This window comes from Mastigoproctus giganteus, chromosome 10 (assembly GCF_048544385.1).
Source record: "Mastigoproctus giganteus isolate SK-2022 chromosome 10, ASM4854438v1, whole genome shotgun sequence".
In the NCBI taxonomy this organism is placed as follows: Eukaryota; Metazoa; Arthropoda; class Arachnida; order Uropygi; family Thelyphonidae; genus Mastigoproctus; species Mastigoproctus giganteus.
This window is the reverse complement of record NC_143584.1, coordinates 158,888,118-158,910,172: the sequence shown is the minus strand read 5'-3', so window position 1 is coordinate 158,910,172 and position 22,055 is coordinate 158,888,118. Positions and strand designations below refer to the sequence as shown.

The following is a 22,055-nucleotide window of genomic DNA, read 5'->3' as shown; positions in this document are numbered from 1 at the left end:
TCTCTCTCTCTCTCTCTCTCTCTCTCTCTTTTTTCCACAACCACAAGAGGAATGTACATATTACTACTATTTATTTATTTTTTTTTTATATGTAAACCCCAAACACGAGAGGTATTAGAACCTATAGTACTTAGTATCATGCTTGGGTTGGAGGTTGAGAAGATGAAAGAAGATATTTGTTGACATTGGACTTGAACTTCTGTAGACTGTAATTTTCAGGAAATACGTATGAAGGAAGGTTGTTCCAGAAAATGGCAGTTGAATGAATAAACGAGGAAGATGTAAAGTTGGTTCTGTGAATTTGAAGTTGGACAGTAAATGGATGTTGACTGGTGGCTGTACGTGTTCGGACTGTTTTGAAAGACAGAGCGGGAATTATAGAAGCCAATTCAGAAGAACAGTGCCCATGGAAATATCTGTAGAAGAGGCATGCAGCAGAAACAGTACGTCTGTGAGACAGCAAGTGGAGAGACTCTGTTAGAGATGAATCATTAATTAACCTAACTGCCCTCTTCTGAATGGAATCAAGAAGCCTGAGAGAGGTTTTGGGGGCACCACCCCAGATGTGGGAACAATATTCCATGGTAGGGTGGATTTGTGATTTTTACAGAGTGAGCAGCTGTTTGGAAGAAAAGTAACGCCAAGAGCGAAAGAGAAAACCAAGTTTTTTTGATACAGAGGAAGCAATATTTGTAATGTGCTTGTGTCAAGAAAGATTAGAAGTCAGGGTAATCCCCAAAAGAGATGTATCATTTTGCCTAGAAATCGGAGTGTCACCAAAGATAAACATAGGAGCAGAAGAATCCTTTTTGTGAGATATAACACAAGACTGAGTTTTAGAAGGGTTGAAATCAACTAAGTTGTCTTTGCCCCACTGGAGAATTACCTGAAGATCGGCATTTAAGGAATTGGTAGCAGATTTTTGAGAAGTTGAAGCTGATTGAGCAGGACAAGGTTTCTCAAAATGGAAAGTGGAATGCAATGTGTTTTCATCGGCAAAACTATGGATAGGATTTCCAGTCAATGGAAGAAGGTCATTAATATACAAGAGGAAAAGAGTGGGGGAAAGAATTGAAACTTGGGGGACATCGGCATTAGTGGAGAAATTAGAAGATAGAGAGCCATTTACCATCACCCTCAGTGAGCGATCAAAGGGAAAACTGGATAACCAATTACAAAAAACAGTTGGCAGACCATAAGATGGAAGCTTGTTTAGAAGACCTTTATGCCAAACACGTTCGAAAGCCTTTGAGATGTCAAGAGCAACTACTTGTGTTTCACCGAACCTTTCCATTGAATTAGCCCATAAATGGGTAACATAAGCCAGAATATCACCAGTGGATCGACACTGACGGAATCCATACTGGCGATCATTGATCAGATGGAAGGTTTCTAGGTAGTTTAAAAGTTGGCGGTTAATTGATTTCTCCATTACTTTAGAAAGAGTAGAAGTAATTGCACTGGGACGATAATTAGTTGGAAGGGATTTGTCACCCTTTTTAGGAACTGGCTAGATACGAGCAAATTTCCAAGAAGAAGGAAAAACACCTTTTGAATAAGAAAGTGAAAAAAGGCGGCAAAGAATAGGAGTAAGTTCAGGGGCACAGGTTTTGAGAACAAGTGGAGAAATACCATCGGGACCTAGAGCTTTCTTAGCATCAAGATTCGTCAAAATCCTTCTGACATCCTTTTGACGGAAGGCCACAGGAGGCATTAAATGGAGCGTGTTGGGAATAGTGGGAGGTGTTTTACCAAGATCATTAATACATGAGTTGGAAGAAAAATGGGATGCTAGCAGGTCAGCTTTATCCTTGGCTGAAGTGACAACAGAACCATCTGGTTTGGACAGAGGTGGGAGCAGAGTTGGGCAAAAGTTACGGCCAATAGCTTTGGCAAGAGACCAGAATGCTCGGCTACCATTAGGGCAAGAAGCAAGTTTTCTACTCTTAGCTTGTTCAAACTCTAGTTTGGACTGATTAATAACTGCTTTACAATTGTTGCAACTTTGGTGTAGGCAGAAAATGAAACCGAAGAATTAGAAACAAGCCAATTACGATATGCAACGTTCTTCTCTTGAGCAGCCTTAGCACATTTATTGGAAAACCAAGGTTTAGATAAAGGATGAGATTTTAAAGTGGAGTGTGTGGGACAAAGGATTCCATTCCTGCAAGAATAATTTCACTGACACGATCTGAGCAAATGTTGACATCAGAACTTTTGAAACAGTAATCCGACCAAGGAATAGAAGAAAAGAAATCTCGCAGGTCATCCCATTTTGCATTCTTGTAATGCCAAACAACACAAGGTTTAGAATAGCCATGAGATAAAGGCTCCACTGGAGAAGAGACAATCACCAAGTTGTGATCTGAAGTGCCTAAAGGACTTCTCACTTCGACCGTATACTTAGAAGGGTCGTTTGTGAGGAAAAGATCAAGCGTGTTGGCTGTATGATTAGGATTGTCCGGTATTCTTGTAGGTAAATGAACAATATGTGCAAGGTCATTAGTAATTGCAAAAGCCTCAGCATCTCGACCAGCTGGGTCAGTATGACTAGAAAATGGAAGACAGCTGGAGTTGTGAACATTAAAATCACCAAGCAAAATTACCTCACTGTTAGGAAAGTTGGACTGGAGAAAGTCAAGTTGCAAGGAGAGGAAGTCAAAGAGCTCCAAGTGATTAGTGGAGTTGGGAGAACGGTAGAGACAACAGATGAATTTGGCACAATGAGGTAGAGGGATTTTAAGAAAGAGAAGATCAAAGAGACGAGATTCCAAATTGCCAAGTCTCTGACAAGGAATATCAGAACAGACATATGCACAAGTACCACCTTTGAGGCAAAAGGAATCATACAGTGAATAATTTCGGCATCTGAGATGAGCAGTAGTTGAATCAACCAATAGCTGAGATTCTGTCAGGAAAAGTACATGGGGTTTGGTAGACTGCAAGTGGAAATTGACATTGTTGGGATTAGAATTGAGACCACGTATATTTGTGAAATGCATTAGGAAGTGTTTTGGGAGGTTTAGATCTTTTCGCAGATAAGCTTGCTCTATTAGTTTGACAATTCATGGTGTATTCAATAGTAAGAAAAAGTAGGTGGCACATGCTGTATGAAGTAATGAAATTTTTGGATATGGCGTACACATGGTAAGAATATACCCAGATCCTTGACATAACGTGGCCTCGAAAATGCTCCCTGCATACACACTACTTGGACGACTCCCTCTAGTCACTAGCTGGCAGAGTAGAGGTAGCAAGATTATACACTAGCTGATCCGGAAGCCTCCTAGAGGGTTACCAATAGATTCGGTCCGGTGTACTAACTAGCGGCTTGCCTGCGAACACCGTTTTAGAGCTGTACCCTCGAAATGTAAGGAATATTGGATCTCGCCACGATGTTCATCATAACCTCAAAAGTCATCAATCATACTGCATGATGGAAGAGATGGGAAAGGGTTGACCGGAACTTAGCTTTAGAGACTAAACATGGGTTCCACCACTTCAAGCCTCCAATAAGCAAAGTTTTTTTTTTGTACTCTACAAGGATGAGTCTTTCACTGCAGAACACAGATTGGTTGTAGTAAACCTGATTGTCTGAGGTATGCTGACAGGCAAACATGCCCCTCTCAGTTAAATGATATTGAGTTTACATGGAGTTATTTCCAAAAGGATGAAGCCGACCAGGCTAGCCAGGTGGGTAAAGTGCCTGCCTGGCAACCCCAAGGTCGCGGGTTCGAATCCCGCCTCGGGCTTGGATCAAAGTACTGCAAAAACTTTGGGAGGTGCACTATGGCCACAGAAGCCGATGCGCCAACAACTACCAAAAAAAAAAAAAACCAAAATGATGAAGCCACTGTCACACATCACATTTAAGTTTAGGAGAAGCTTTTTGCTGATAGGGTAGTTTTCAAAGGTGTGTGGTCCCTCAAATCCCCCACACTTGTTTCCATTTGACTTTTTTCTGTAGTGCATGCTGAAGGGTAAAGTGCACTGGAATAAACTTTGCACCATAGACAAAATGAATACAAACATTCACCAAGAAATTATATCCATTATAGCATATGTTCACAAATGTGGTATGTGAGGTGCAAGTCTGTCTAGATGTCAATGGCAAAATTGTCATGACCTCAGGTATACCTCTACTGATTTTAACGTCATTTCCTGCATTAATAAAAGAGTTATTAACAAAATTCTGGGTTATGCAGTAAAAGGATCATTCTGTATTTATAGGCATCTGTTTTATAGTCTCAGTGTTTTCAAAACTCTTACCTCAGCCTTCCCTGTGAAAATTACAAACATGAAACAAAAATATTATTGTAGGTCAAAATTGGGTTGCTAATTAAAGTAACCTACAAACTTCATAAACTAAAATAACCTACAGACTCGTCAAGGTAGATAACATCAGCATTAGAAGCTTAAATCGAAAAAAAAGCAGAATTGGCAAGAGCATTGTATCTATGTGATATCAGAATAGTAGATATTTCAGAAACCAAGGGGATGAAGATGGGAGTATTTAAACAGCTTTTTATGTAAACAACTATAATCTATTATTCTGATATCACATCAATTAAATTTTCTTCCCAACTAGCTCTAAAAGCTGTTGCTGCATTGCATTATATCTTATTTAACCAGAATAAATTTAATTGGCTTAGAAACATTATCCACTAAAGTTATATGGACAAAATTTAAAATAGGAAGTTGGCCAATGAAATTTTTCTGTGCACTCAGCCCAGTTGAAGACCCAAGAAAAGCAAAAATAGAATAGTTGTTTAATACATTAGAAAGAATGGTAAAAACTAATGACAAAGAAGGAACACTAATGATTAGCAGATTTAAATATCAGTTAGTAAGAAGTGACATTTAATTCTACTAAGATATTTTTTAAAGGCTCCTCCGTAGCCAGGTGGGAAGGAGCAGCAGTGCGTAGCACACGCTTCTTGATTAGACCGGGGTTCGAGTCCTTGACCACCAAATATGGAGGATGCGGAAAGGTCAGGGAATGACCACCGCATATCCCGGAGCAATATGGCCTTAGTTGCTAATGCTCCTAAAAACCAAACAACAAACAAACATATTTTTTAAAAATTTAGAAAGATAAGCCTAGCAAAAAGAATGGTTTTAAGCTGCTAGAATCTTGTGCAGGATGTGTACTCTTAATTATATACACAGCATAAAGACACCCACAAGTTTATGTGGTGAAAACATAATAGAAACAATAAAAGCATAATTGACTACATTATTATAATTTAATGGGCTTCTTGAACATGAAAATAAAACTTCGAAAGAAGCAGTACGCCAACAAATGACACTGTAGGCAGGATGCAAGTCAGTTTTACTATGTTTTTTTTTGAACTTTTTTTTTACCACAGATAAAGATATCAAAAAGATTATAATGTTTGGCTTTAAAATTAAAGTGGCGAAGGTAAAGAAAGCCAACACGAGAATGACGAGAAACATCGAATAACTTATGCGGAAAATTAGTTTCCCGATATGGCACTCTAGCATTGCTCGCTCGGTGAACAGATGGTAGGTGTTATCGGTCTGGAGCAGCAGAAGTCAAGAACGATATATTGATTGACAGGTAGGTGTGGTAAATGATGTGCTGATTAGTGCATTAACACAACACACGATAACATCGGTTTAGTAGCACTCAGAAGCACTAATGGTCATTTGCCTCAATGGTAATTTGCCCTAATGAACGCTTTCCATAATGGTGAAAAAAGGTCAGGTTACCTCCACTTGAATCCCATGGGAGCATGAACCCCTCCCGAAATGGAGGGGGTAACCTAACCTTTTTTCTTTAAAATCATAGGTGGACTCTATATAATTTTTTGATTACAGTTTAAGTAAATTAGGTACGTGCTGTTTAATAGTATATTATGTTAGATATTATGGTGGTATCCGAAAATATAAATCCGATTCTATATAAATATAAGAACATATGTATATTAACTAGCTGCCCAAAATATACCCATAGATCAAAGCACCAATTAACTCTATAATAGCCGACACCGGCCCCCGTGGCCAAACCTAGTAAAGAATAATCATTAGTAAAACAAAGTAATAATAGTATAATACATAATGTTAATTATAGGTAATTGGATACATTGAAAGGGACTTTATCGAGGGCTAACCCTCTCAATATATCCCACTCAATTAACAGTGCTATCAGTTTCTGTTGTCATCTGCCTGTTGAACATGGTCAAATATAATATTAAAAGTTTAGTGGTTAAGTTAATAGTACCTCAGGTACTATTACTATACTTAAACCTTACTTCCGTTCTCCATATTTTAGCGATAACTTCTTTTGTACCTATTTATATGAAAATTATAGGTTGATATTGGTTTTCTTTTCTCTTTATTCTAAATAATTGCTTCCTCAAGTTTTCTATATATGAATTTTAGCTATCGGTCGGACTAAATGTCATCTCGCCTGTTAACAACTAAATTATCTACTTAATCACTAAACTTTTAATATTACATATTTGACCATGTTAATCAGGCAGATGACAACAGAAACTGATAGTTCTGTTAATTATGAGTGGGATATATTGAGAGGGTTAGCCCTCGATAAAGTCCCTTTCAATGTATCCAATTACCTATAATTAACATTATGTATTATACTATTATTACTTTGTTTTACTAATGATTATTCTTTACTAGGTTTGGCCACGGCGGCTGGTATCACTATTATAGAGTTAATTGGTGCTTTGATCTAAGGGTATATTTTGGGCAGCTAGTTAATATACATATGTTCTTATATTTATATAGAATTGGATTTATATTTTCGGATACCACCATTAATATGTTAGTGGTATCCGAATTATGTTAGATACATTAATATGTTAGATATTAATCTAACATAACATACTATTAAACAGCACATACCTAATTTACTTAAACTGTAATCAAAAAATTATATTACGACGGATGTAATGTTCTGTCTAATATAGATGGCATTAATCCGATCTGGATTATATTGCATATGATATTTATAAATTGTTTCTATTATAGATATATCTATATATATATATATATATATATATAATCTTTCTTTCTTTTCCTATTATTTCCTTTAAGGTTAAGTCACGAAATATATGGAAACCTCTTCTATTATTTCCTAACCTACCATTTAAGATCAGGCTACAAAATATAACGAAAAATAAAGGAACCTTTTCCTTTTTTCGTAACCAAACCTAAATCAACAATATAGTAAAAGCACTCGTGAACTCCAAAAATCTGCTTTTAATAATGAGAAAAGGCAATGAAGAACAAAAAAATGAACGGAATGAAACTTTTATTAATTTAGTTTTCATCAAAAAATCAACCAGCGTTTCATTTTCCTTACAAATTTCTTCCATCTTTAAAAGATTCATTGCTACTATTACCTGTTTACCATTCATCACAAAACTATTATGCACTGTTCTTTACTCATAAATACACATTATAATGCCAACCAATGACTACAAAGTAGCTTGTTGTCTGTTGTGCCCACCATCAATCATTTCATCGTTTGCCATGCCTACCTTTCAATCAATATATCCTTCTCGATTTTGGCTCCAGACTGATAACATCTACCGTCTGTTTACCAAATGAGCAGTGCTAGAGTCTGGTGTCGGGAAACTAATTTTCCGCCCTTAAAGTTAAATTTAAATGTTAAATTTTAATGTATATTTAAAAGTATTAATATATTAACCCCAAAATTTAATAAATCTTATTGTTATTATATGCATTTAATTTTTATTTCCACAAAAATGTTACTAAGCACCAAAAATAAGAGAGATAAAAAAAAAAGTGTTAAAACAGACAAAAATTGATAAAGTCCCAGATTTATGAACAGTCTTTCAATATAGAAACCCTTACTTAAAAACATAAGAAAACTAGTGGAAGCTACAAAAGTGATATTTGATGAGAAAGTTTATAAAGATAGAAAATTCAAATTACAACCCAATCTAATTTTTAGATTGTCTCTTGGGTTCACCTTGGGTTAATTATTAGATAAAATTTCTAATATTTTTTTGTTTAGAGAAAAGAAAAATTATTGGAAAATTTTTATTGGAATAGAGAGAGATGTAGGACCTAAGATGTATGAAAGAGGTTAAAGATGAATCATGAGAAGACAGAAAAAAACATCAGGAAGATGGGAAAATGTTTTGATGTTTAGTTTAGAATGTCAATGTGAAGCAAGCAATAAAAAAAATCATAATCAAGATATTTAAAAATGATAAGGATGAAGTTAAAACATCATAAGAAAAGGATATTTTAGAAGCATGGAGTAAAATATTTTGAATTTCTAAAGAAAAGAACTGAATATATCACTAAAGAAGAGGAAATTTGCTTACACCTGAAATGCCAAAAGTTGTAACTACAACAACACTATAGTGTTGTAGTTGCAACTTTTGATAGTTAAAACATATTATCCAGGGGTTGTTTTCTGAAGGACAAGTTACAGAAAATTGAAGGAAAGCATTTCCCTTTTTTCGCGTATTGTACCAATATATAATAAAAGGAAATAAAGCAGAATTGCAAAGGAATTTCATTACTTAGCATGCCAGGTAAATTCTATAAGTGTCTAGAGAAGAGGGTTAGAAGTATTGTTGAGTACAGCTTTGGAAAAGAACAATAATGTTTTAGTATTAGTAATGGCCGCATGGTGCAAGAAAGCCTATGGCTTATGCTGCCAGCCAAAAAAAAAAAAACCCGAATAAAACAACGATTAAATATTAATAAAAGAAAAGGAAATTAAATCTGTCATCCTATGCACTTCCCTCACCCAAAGGTACTATCCAGATGACCGACCTTTAATTTTCCCCAAACTATCAGCCTCTGCCACCCATGTAGGAAACTTATTCCAGTAATTTATAACTCGCTGGCTAAAATAAAACTTCCTGCAGTCCAATCTAAACATTTCCCCCCGTAACCTATGTCCCCTAGTTCTAGCATCATTTATAATCTTGAAAATTTCGTCCTCGTTCATTTTACTGATGCCTCTCAGAGCCTTAAACACCTCAATCAAATCTCCTCTAAGGTGTCTAGTTTCCAAACTCTGCAACCCACATATTCGAAGTCTTGCTTCATAAGGACGCCCTTTTGCCGATCTCACCAGGCGAGTTACCCGTCTTTGCACCCTTTCAAGAATCTCAATGTCTTTCTTTATGTGCGGTCTCCATACTTGAACACAGTATTCCAAGTGTGGTCTAACAAAAGCCTTATATAATGGGATTATCACGTCCCTATCTCTACTTGCAAAAGTTCAATAGATCATCGATAGGACACCATGGGCCTTCCTTGTAACCTGTTTACAATTCTCAGAGAATTTCATGTCTGACCATATCGTAACACCCAAGTCCCTTTCCTCCAGTACTGGGTTTAGTTGAACTCCACCAAGTGAATAAGTTATTTTGGGATTACTGTTTCCCAGGTGTAATACCTTACACTTTGTTGGATTAAAGCATAGCTGCCATTTTTCTGACCATTCCTGAAGTCTATCTAGGTCTCTCTGAAGAAGCTCAGCTTGACAGTGATCATCAACTACTCTACCAATTTTAACATCATCTGCAAATTAGACATCACGCCCTCTATCCCTTCATTGATGGCGTTTATGAAAATTAAAAACAACAGTGGTCCTAATACTGATCCTTGGGGAACCCCACTGCTTACATTAACCCAATCTGAGGAATAGCCGTTTATCACAACTCTCTGCCCCCTGGCCTGAAGCCATCCTGCTATCCATTTAAGGATTTTCCTAGTGATTCCAACCAGTTCCAGCTTATAAAGCAACCGCTCATGTGGGACTGAGTCAAAAGCTTTGCTGAAATCTAAATAAACAATGTCGAAATTATTCCCTAAATCCAGCTCGTGAGTGGCCCTTTCAAAATAGTGAACCAGATTTTTTAAACATGATTTACCCTTTACAAAACCATGTTGAGCATCCTTGAGAATTTCAATTCTATCCAAATGATCCTGAATTCCACCCTTGATCATTACCTCCATGATTTTCCCTACCACTGAAGTCAGACTGACAGGTCGATAATTTCCCACTTCACTCTTAGAACCACCTTTATGTATGGGAGATACATTTGCACTTTTCCAATCCAACGGAATCTCCCCAGAGTCTAGTGATGCTCACATAATTAGCCTCAATGGTTCAATGCACTCACTTGCCACCTCCCTTAAGATTATAGGGTATATTCCATCAACTCCAGGAGCCTTACTGGCCTGTAGGCTCGAAAGTTTTTTCATTAAATAATCTTGTGAAATTTCAATATCATTAATTACATATTTTTCAACTTCGCTCCCACAATTTCCCATTGCCACAAAATGTTTTTCATTTGTAAATATCGATGCAAAATAACTGTTGAGTTCATCTGCTATGACAGCTGGTGTATTTAATACTATCCCCTTTCCCTTACATAAAGGTCCGATCTGGTTTGTCCTGCTCTTCTTGGCATTTATATATGTGAAGAATTCCTTATCCCCCCTCTTTGCTCTGTTTGCTAGTGATTTCTCATAAACTGCCTTTGCCTGTTGAATCTTTTCTGTGGCTCTATTACAGATAATCTTGTAGCTGTTATAGGCTTCAGTTCTTTTTATTACTCTGTAACCTTCCATGCCACCTTTTTCTGCTCAAGTAATGTGGCAACTTCACTATTCATCCAACATGGAACCCTCCTCGTGGAGTATTTTTTTAATGGTAAATACGCATTCAAGGCATCTGTGATTAATGTTTTAAAAGCATACCACAGTTCAATTGTATTCATTCTCTGTGCAATATCTACCCAGTTAATAGAGGCTATGTAGTACCTTAAGGCATCGCAATTTCCTTTTCTGAAATTAAAACCCATTCCTTTGCCTTTTTACTACTGCTACCGCTCTCATCATCATCATCCACCGTAGAACTCCCTGATTACTTCCTGCTATTGGTTCCTCTACTGTCAGCCCTGTTGTCATCTGATTCATGGGTGATGATGAGGTCTAGGATATTCTTTTCTATAGTACTTTCCCTGACATGTTGATACAAATAACAGTCATCTAGTTGATTTAAAAATTTTGTTCCCCATGTCGAGTTTCCTTCCCATTTACTCCAATCAATTAGAGGCAAATTGAAATCACCCATAATAAGACATTGACGCTTACTTGCCCATTCCATTTGCATGTTAGAGGCTTTCATCATAATCTTCACAATCACCTGGTCTGTAGATTACTCCTACTCGCATTATATCTTTGTTTCCAACTATCTCACACCATACAGATTCTATACTAGCATGTGAAACGTCTGAATCCAGGAAAGCTATTGTCACACTCAGGCTGCTTCTGATAAGAAGCATTACCCCACCACAACTTCTATCTACCCTATCCTTCCTAAATACATTATACAAGCCATACTGAAACTCATCATCCCCAATTTCCGGGTGGCACCATGTCTCCGTAAGCCCTATTATGGCCGCGTTACTTGTTTTAACCAGCAGTTCGAATTCGCTCATTTTATTTACAACACTTCTAACATTACTATATAAACAATTAAGACTTACTGTTCTTGTATATTTAACTACCCTAACACAACCCTTTAAGTTTTTTAGGCTCTCTTCCGTGGCATTAGCTACCCATTCACTTGAAACGTTTCTGCCCCCAGAACATCTAGATAATATGTCCAGTTGGGGAAACAGATAAAAACTTGAGGTATGTGCAAGAGTTACTTTGACCAATATTATCAGATAAACGTGTGTCAGTATTACCCACATTCCCCCTAACTAGCAGTTTCCCTGAACCTTTAAGGTATCCTCAATAATACTGGCAAAAACTTTTGCACCACCTTTGTTTAAGTGTATCCCGTCTCTACAAAACAAATTCCTTCTACCTACAAGTGTGGGCCATTCTGATAGAAATTTCCCCCCTAAAGCCTTGCAGAGTCCTTCAAGTCTTGAGTTAATCCACAAGGCTTTTAACATATAATCCCTCCTATCGTGTCTGGGCAGAATTGCAGACACAACATAGACATTGTGGCCTAGCTCGCTGCATTTCCTCAGCATGGTCCTGTATTTTTCCAACAAATCGTCAGATCGTGTACGTTTAATATCATTAGTCCCCACATGAATAATAATATTCTCTTTACCCCCCCCCCCTTAAAATCTGACAATCTGTTGGTGACATCATTAATAGTTGCTCCCGGCAGACATACCCTGGTTCTACTCCACCTATCCTTATTACAAAAAATATTCCCCATTTCCCCGACAATGGAGTCTCCTAATAAAACAATGTCCTCTTTAACCAGAGGAGTTTGCACTTGGTTTTTCTGTTTTGAGGCCCGAATTGGATGTGCATCACTTGGTAGATTGCTGGAGTCTTGAGTCCTTGACGAGCTCCCAGATGCATTGTTCTGGAGGGCAAGCACCCGTTTTTTCAGTGGCTCAAATTGTTCCATCAGTGCACCAAATTGTAATTTAAGATCGGTGCACTCCTTACATCGATCACAAAGAAAAGAATCCCCAGGTGAGCTATGAAATTAGCTGAAATTAGGCTAAACAAGGTTTCAAAAGATAAATAAAAATTGGAACAAGTTGGTAATTTTGTGTATCTCGAAACAATCTACAGGGGCTCATGTCTGGTGAGTATGGGCTTGGCACACCCAGGGTCCTGAGCTGGATATCATCATTCTTCTCTTCTTGGTGATTCCCTTCTACTTCTCTCTCTCTCTCTCTCTCTCTCTCTCTCTCGGGTAATTCAAACATTTTTTTTTAGCTGGTGCAGCATAAGCCTCAGGCTTCCTTGCACCATATGGCTAATGATAATAATAATAATAATAATAATACAGGAGATTATGGAGATATTTTAACTTATGCAGCTCATAAGAATTAACATATTTGATCAAAAATTTGAATATTTAGTGAGGGTTTTAAGACAATAAATGGAAGTAAAATATGTAAGCAATGACAAGATTATATTACAAATGAGGAAGTAAAAAAGAAAAGAAAATTGCATCTAACACAAATCAAAGACAAGTGAAACAAACTTAAGATAGTGCAATCATGTAGAAAAAATGGGAGAAGGTCATTTAATTAAACAGATATTTGAATTTAAAATGACTGGTAGTAAATGAACAAGAAAGTGGATTGATGGTGGGAAGCAAGCAATAGAAGAAAGAGAGGTTTATTTTTTTATAAAAACCAAACACACGAAAGGTGTTAGACCCTATAGTACTTTGTACCATGTGTTGTATGCATGTGTTGAAGGTTGAGAAGATGAAAGAAGATACTTGTTGACATTAGACTTGAATCTCTGTAGATTGTAATTTTTAGGAAATATATATGGAAGAGAGGTTTCCTCAGAAAACGGAAGTTGAAGGAATTAATGAGGAGGAAAAAAAGTTGGCTCTATGAATTTGAAGTTGGACAGTAAAAGTAGGCTGACTAGGTGCAGCATGTGTTTGGACTTGTTTGGAAGAGAGGGGGGGGATTATAGAAACCAGTTCAGGAGAACAATGCCCATGAAAGCATCTATAGAAAAGGCATACAGCAGAAACAACATCTATGAGACAGAGTCGAGAGATTTGGTAAGAGATGGGTTATTAATTAACCTAACTGCTCTCTTTACAGTGGAGTCTAGAGGCCTTGAAAGGTTATGGGGACACTGTCCCAGATGTGGGAACATTCCATGGTAGGGTGTATTTGAGAATTTTTACAGAGTTGAGTGGCTGTTTAGAAGAAAAGTAATAGTGAGAGCAAACAGAGAAAACCCAGTTTTTTAGATGCAGAGGAAGCAATATTTGTGATGTGTTTATTCCAAGAGAGATTAGAAGTCAGGGTAATCCCTAATATAGATATGCAACCATGTCTAGAAATATGTGTCATCTGAGATAAGCAGAATAATACTTCTTTGCAAGATATAAGGCAGGACTGAGTTTTAGTAAGATTGAAATTAACAAAGTTTTCTTTTCCCTACTGGAGACCATTACATGGAGATCAGCATTTAAGGAATTGGTAGTAAATATTTTTGAAGTTGAAGCTGTTTGTGCAGGGCAAAGTTTCTTGAACTGGAAGATACAATGCGATGTGCTATCATCAGCAAATCTATGGATGAGATTTCCAGTCGCTGGAAGAAAAGTCATTAATATACAAATGGAAAAAGAGTGAGAGGAAGAACTGAACGTTGGGGAACACCAGCATTAGTAGAGAAGTTAGAAGGCAAGGAGCTGTCTATCATAACCCGCAGTAAGTGGTCAGAGAGAAACTGAATACCCAATTACAGAAAAACAGTTGGCAATCCACAGGATGGAAACTTATTTAGAAGGCCTTTATGCCAATTATGATCAAAAGCTCTTTGAAATATCAAGAGAAACTACTTATGTTTCACCAAATTTTTCCATTCAATTTGTCCATAGATGAGTAACATAAACCAGTATATCACCAGCGGGTTGGTACTTATAGAATCCATACTGATGATCATTGATCAGATGGAAAGTTTCTAAATTGTTTAGGAGTTGGTGGTTAATGGATTTCTTCATTACTTTAGAAAGTGTAGGAATAATTGCAATGGGATGATGATAACTGAATGGGAGGGATTTGTCACCCTTTTTAGGAATGACTTGATATAAGCAAATTTCAAAGCAGAAGGGAAAACACCAGTGTAAAAAAGTAACACAGAACAAGAGCACAGGTTATGAGAACAAGTGGAGAAATACCATCAGGACCTGGAGCTCTAAGCATCAAAATTGTTCAGCATTCTTCTGATATCTTCTGATATCTTTTCCTGTGGGAAGCATTGAATGAAATATACTGGAATGGTAGGAGGTGATTTACCAAGATCATCAATACAAGAGTTAGAAGAAAAGTAGGATACTATTCAGTTGACTTTATCATTAGCTCAGTGGCAATATAACCATGGGATTTTAACAGAGGTGGGGATAGAGATGGGCAAAGTTTTCAACCAATAGCTTTGGTAAGAGACCAGAATGCTTAACTACTATTCGGACAAGAAGTTTTCTGCCCTTACCCTTTTATAAATCTGGTTTGGACTGATTAATAGCTACTTTACAATTGTTGCAAGCTTTAATTTAGACAGAAAATGAACCTGTAGATTGTAAGCCAGTTGTGATATGCAACATTTTATTTTGAACAGCCTTAGAACATTTATGTATTTAGTGAAATCCTTTATTCGAGACACTGTCTTAAAATCTTGTCCTTTATCTAAACCTTGTTTAGATAAAAGACAAGACCACTGGAGGAGATCCATTGGAGACAACCGCTCACTTGAAGAGAGCCACTACTTTAACCGTGTAGTTGGAAGGATTGTTTGTGAGAAAAACATCGAGTGTTGGGTCTTTGTGGTTAGGATTGTCTGATATTTGGGTAGGTAAGTGAACAGTCTGTGTGGAGTCATTAGTGATTGCAAAAGCCTCAGCATCTCAACCAGCTTCCATGTGTGTAGATAGCAGAAGCCAGCTGGAGTTGTGAACATTAAAATGACCAAGGAAAGTTGCTTCACTGTTAGGAAACTTTAGAGTTGAGGCAGTCAAGTCTCAAAGAAATGAAGCTAAAGAATTCCGAGTGATTACTGATTTGGGAGAATAAGAAATACAACAGATGAATTTGACAAAATGGAACAGAAAGATTTTAACCTAGAGAAGATTGATATTAGGAGATTCCAAATTACCAAGTCTTTGACAGGGAATATCAGAGTGGACATATGCACAAGTACCACTTTTGAAGCAGAAGGAATTGTTCAGAGAACAATAAGGACAACTGAGATGAGCAGTGGTTAAATCAGCCAATAATTGGGATTCTGTCAGGAAAGGTAAGTGAGGCTTGGCAGACTAAGTGGAAATGGCCATTATTGAAATCTCAACTGACATCACATATATTTGTGAAATGAATGAGAAAGTGTTTGGGAGTCATAAATCTTTTCACTGATAAGTTTGTTCTATTAGTTTTACAATTCATGGTGTATTCAGTAGTAAGAGGTGGGGAGGTCATGATGTGTGCAGTAATGAAATTTTTGGAAATAGCATACACATGGAAAGAATATACCCAGCTCCTCATAACATGGCCTCAACAATGCCCCCCCCCACTTACACACTACTCAGACTACCTCAACATTTACGTTCATGTGCAAAGAAGTAACATCCAATGAGAATAATTTATCATTTTTGCCAAGTTTGCGATCCTTAAGGTTGTTAAATAATGTGTCATAGTTTTAAGGCATATCAGGCTTAATGTCCAAGTTTGCAGATGATATAAAGGTTGGCAGGAAGGTAAATGATTGTATGCTACTGAAACACGATCTAGAAAAATTAGGCAGATATGCTGAGAAATGGCGATTGAAGTTTAACATTGGCAAATGCAAAGTACTATATATGGGTAGCAGTAATCCCAGAGTAATGTACTAACTATGTGCTACTACAGTCGGGGTAGTGGAAAATGAAAAAGACCTGTGGGTAATTGTGCAGTCTTGGGTTTTTGTCAGAGATATACAGGAATTTTGCTAGCAGGGATAAGGAGGTGATTATCCCCTCGAATAAGCCAATGGTCAGGCCACACTTTGAGTACTGCATACATCTCTGGAGGCCTCATTTTAGGAAGGATGCAGAGCTGCTGGAACAAATACAGAGAAGAGCAACAAGATTGGTGAAGGGAACAGAGAGTGCCCTTAACAAGAAAGGCTTGAGAGAGAGATAGAGAAATCTTTATTGCAACACAGAGATAATGATTTACATAATAGTGTAGTTGCAACTGCCCATCACAGTACAGTGGCCATGAGTTAACAATGTAAAATAAAGTCAAGGTTCCCTGAATAAACCAAAAAAATACCAGAATAAAAAATAATAAATAAAGTATTAGAAAAAAATAAAGAAATGAAATGAGTGTACTAAACATTAAGTGAATGTACTGACCATTAGTTAATAAAATATATAACATAAGAATAGACATTGAATTGAATTGAGAAAGAGAATACATTGATTGAGACTCAGGTTATAATAGTGGTAGGTAGCCTTGGCCACCCACTATGAAGATGTGAGGAAAACTAAGGTGTCCCCACCTATTTGATAGTAATTCTCTAGTAGCTTTGGGAGAAATGAGATGTGCATGGTGCTAGTTCTTCTCTATTCTCAAAGGTTGTGAGGATTCTGTTATTAGTTGCTAGTAGATTGGTCACAGTTGATCTGTGTGGGAATGCATAGTGAATTTGTGGGGGCTGCTTGGTAAGGATTGGCAACAGTATTTTTTTTGTAGCAGCTTCAACAGGCAGGATGATTTTGAGATCGGCCTGTAGTGTTTCACCAGTGATGGAGTTCGAATTTTTGGCCTCGGCTTGACTAGGCGTTCCTTCCATTGGTGAGGGAAGCAGCTATTTGAGAGCACTAAGTTAAAAATATGTAATACAGCTTGTAGGATGTAAGAACTCAAGCTCTTAAGCATAAATAGTGGGATCCTGTCAGGTACAGTAGTAGATGTTGCTGTAATTGAGTTTATGGCAGTAATCAACTTTTGTCTTGATATTAGTATGGTGGTCAGTGAATCAAAGTTGGTGTTAGGTTGGTATCTGGGGTTGATCATCTTGATTGACATTGGTGGTAAACCTTACTGGTGGTAAATAATGTAATCAAGCCAGCTTTGGGAGATCCAGTTGTTTGGGAAAACAATGATGGAGTATCCTTATATGGAACTTTCTCGGTGCATATCGTCTCTTCAAGGTATGATTTAATTGCTTTGGATTTCTGGTGGTTAAACTTGACTCGAGCTCTCAAGTATGCAGTTCTGTCTGTATAGTTCTGAAACTGCTTCCATAATTTGTCCATGTGTTGCTTATGCTCCGCAAATTGCAGAGCCTGGAGACTGGGCACCTCAGGGTGATCTGATTGAGATGTGTAAGGCCTTGAATGGTTTGGGCAAGCTCAGTGCTGATGGTATTCTTCCTCTTCCTCAGATTATGCACCTGAGGGTGTATAAAGTCAAATTGAGGAAAGACAGTTGTAGAATAGATGTGTGGAAATTTGCCTTTAGCCAGAGGGTGGTTGCTGGAACAAACTTCCATCAGTTATTTAAGTTGATATCTTAAATAAATTCAAGGAAGAGCTGGACACACTTTTGGAGCAAATGGGTGAGTGAAATGCGAAGGGTTTTTTTTTTTTTTTTATGTGAAAACATCTTTGGTGGCACCTACTACATTTTGGACTGTAGTATTCATCGTCATTTACGAAAATGATGTGAAATGATGTCCTTCCAGATATGACATACCAAATCAAAGTTAGTGTGTTAGCATCATTAGCCGATATTTGTACAATGGAAATGACGTTATATTTGGAAATGATGTACCAAATCAAAGTTAGTGAGTTAGCGTCATTAGCCAATTTCATTGGCACTCAGAATCAAGGACATTGTAGGTTGGCCGAGCTGTCTAATTATAGTGAATAGATCACACTTTTGTTGAGCCCAGTAGTAGGTTGAGTTTGAAATTGTCCTTAGGAAGGCCAAATTGTTTTCTATACAGCTGTTAATGTATTCTTTGAACTGAACTTTCCCATTGGTAACTTTAATATCTTTACCTGTGTAGTTGAAAACCACCATCAAAGAGTCTCTCGTTATCTTTATTGCTACGAAAAGGAAATGATATGAAGTAACACCGCATCGGTTAGATCGTGTGAGCTCGCTCATTGCCGTTGTGAATGGAGTCACGTGAAATTCTCTCTGAAAGTTCTGAATTGTCCAAGATTAATTCTGGAAAAGGAGAGTTCCTCTGCATGCTTGTCAAACAGTGAGCTCTGCAGTATGTTAGTTTCTCCTAGGGCAATTCTAAGTTATTTATCGTTACTCCACAAGAACATTTGCTGCTGGGCAATGAGACCTTCCTCGATTGGAACCGCTTCGCTTATGTCATCTTTAGCCAAATTAATTTCCATGTGACCGTAATCAAAGAATAATTGATCTATCGTGATTTGATACAATTGATAGAGAAGCATGTCAACCAAATATAGAAGCCAAGCTTTAACCACTCACTTTCTTACTAACCCAATCAAATAGCTCAAATTGTGTATTTTCTTGCATTTTATTTGCACATTTATTATTATTATTATTAGCCATATATGGTGCAAGGAAGCCTGAGGCTTATGCTGCACCAGCCAAAAAAAAAAAAAAAAAAAATTTTGAATTATCCTGAGAGAGAGAGAGAGAGAGAGAGAGAGAGAGAGAGAGAGAGAGAGAGAACAAGAATCAGAAGTAAAAGGGAATCACCAAGAAAGAGAAGAATGATGATATCCAGCTCAGGACTCTGGGTGTGCCAAGCCCATACTCACCAGATGTGAGCCGCTGGGTTTATACAGTGATCATCATCAATCTTCCTTGGCATGCAATGGACCATCATGTTGACTGAAACAGGTGCATTAGCAGAGGCATTTGATGCAAGAAAGCGAGCTTATACAGCATCAGCCAAAAAAAAAAAAAAAAAAACCTTCCAATTTCACCCATTCATTGACATTTATCTCGTGGATTTATGACAAGGATCGCAGTGCCTCTGTAGCCAGGTGGGCAAGAGCAGCAGTGTGTAGCACACGCTTCTTGATTAGACCAGGGTTCGAGCCCGTGACCACCAAAAACGGAGAATGCAGAAAGGTCAGGGAATGACCACCGCATATCCCCGGAGTAATATGGCCTTAGTTGCTAATGCTCCTAAAAAACAAATAACAACAATAACAAGGATCCCATTGACATTGATCGGTTGGATCAGAATGCCATATTGTCTGTATGTGAATCTCAGGCACCCTATTTGCACGAATGGTAGGCAAGGAAAAATAAGCCTCTCTGTCACTAAATCCAACTTTAGCAAATGTGATGGAATTTCTGGGCAGACAACGCTGTTCTGCAATTATATCACGCTGGAATGGTGTTGTTCTTAAGTGATTCTCTGCAGCTGTTACACAAAAGGATCCCATTGACATCAAAATCAGGAAATGCAGTGTGCATCAATGGTGTATCTTTCGCAGTTGGTTTCTTTGTGTTGTTTTGAACCATAGACGATTGCAAATGTAGCATACAGAACAGAAATTGTTTTTCATAAATCTTTTGAACTCTCGATGCACGTTCTTATGTAAATAGTAGTTAGTGTAATGAAAAGGAGCTTGATCATTTAAACTCATCTTCTCTGCAATTGGAGAAATGTTCTGTTGTACATAATTAATACTCACTTCGGATACATTATTGTTAGAAGTAGCGGCACTGGCGCTGCTGGTTGAAGGCACTGCTAAATCCAACAGTTGATTTTCTGTTTGTCTTTTGCCCAATCTCAATAGCATTTTTCATTCTCACACACTCATTACTGTCCAGCGGCTAAACGACCAGATGAACAACGGTACACGACATCACACAGATACAAAGCCCACACACTTTTAAATCTCTGGCATTTCCCAGTGAACTGGTACACCCACAATGAAAGCAACACGGAGATGGGGGAAACCCCTGGTGCCGTCTGACACTAAATACACCTTACACCTTACACCTTACACTCATTACTGCTACGCAAACTAGCGTCCCAGAATGTATCTTCCTATGTGCGGCTGGTTAAATCAGTGCTCCGCATTATTGTGTTTTTAAGTGGTGATCTCTGGCTCCATAGTATGGAATTTTTATACTGATAGAATCCAGATGTCATGCATGATCCAATTCGAGTGCCTTCTGATGTCTAGTATGATCAGGTAATTTTTTATATCCATATTTGTTTCTAACTTTTCTATACGGAAGTTCACATTCCTTCAACATGATAAGCCTGCAACTTACAATAGCAGTTGGAATAAATGCCTGAAGGGTTAACGTGCGAACGAAGACACTCTACATTCTTCCACTTGCAACAGAGATTGACCTTCATTTCACTGTCCCTTTGAAGAATAACCCCGTTCCCACAGGGAATATTGTTTACTTCAGGAAAATACGTATCAGCCGATTACAGTGCCTGAGAAGATTTCGTGACATTTGTTCTAAGAAACTGAACATTGGAAATTAGGAAAAAAAAAAAAAAAAAAAAAGTATTTAATCAACAGTGTAAGTGCTACAATGTATTTCCACAAGAAGATAACCTTATTGGAGTGCCTTGGTGAGAAACCTTTGCTTTTCTTTTGGGATTTAGAATTTAGCGTTATTCTCTGTCTTCCTTTGTTTGCGAGACTGTATGGTCACCATGCGGCTCGCGAAGGGAAAATAGAGAAGTGCTCCGGTATAACGCAGCTGCCGCGCTAGGATCTGGCCCTTGACTGGGGAAGGATCCCCCAAATAACGTCTACAGAAAGGATAGACAGGATAGGAAGGGGGGAGGGGTTATGCTATTAGTTAAGAAACACATAAAAACCAAGGAAGTGAAGCCAGTCGACATTGCTGGACAGTGCAGTGTTGAGTCAGTTTGGTGTGACATAAGCATTGGGAGATCAAAATTGAGAGTAGGAGTGTGCTATAGGCCTAATGACTCTGATGAGTATAATAAGGAACTGTACAGGGAAATAGAGTGGGCCAGTAAATCAGAGAGTCTTATAATGGGAGATTTTAATTTCCCAGATATTGACTGGAATTTGGGGGCTGGTTACTCACACACTAGCAGAGCTTTTGTGGATTTATTGGATGATTGTTTTCTACATCAGCATGTTCAGGAGGCAACTAGAGGGAGTAATACTCTTGATTTGATTATCAGCAGTGATTCTTCATGCATTAAGAATCTGCAGATAAATGAACCACTAGGTGGCAGTGATCACAGTGTGCTGAAGTTGGATTTACTCAAAGAGGTAACTACCATTAGGGGTAAAGGGAAGGGTTATTGCTTCCGTAAAGGCGACTACGATGGACTGAGACAGTATTTAAATTCTATACAGTGGGACCAACTGATGATGTTACCAACAGCAAATTCAAAATGGGAAGCATTCAAAGAACTTATCTTGGAAGCAACTAGGCTTTACATACCAACTAAGAAATATTGTTCAAGGTTTAGGCCAAAATGGATGTCAGATGAACTAATGAGACATATGGCAGAGAAGAAAAATGCATGGGATACTTACAAATTAACACATGACACAGAAGCCTATGATA

The 22,055-nt window shown here is 37.7% G+C and overlaps 1 protein-coding gene across 1 annotated transcript in view; it reads left to right on the top strand.

Annotated features, from left to right (window-relative positions):
* LOC150079412 (uncharacterized) overlaps nt 1-22,055 on the top strand; it is a 178,054-nt gene that overhangs the window by 29,933 nt on the left and 126,066 nt on the right. The gene's annotated exons all lie outside the window — the stretch shown is intronic.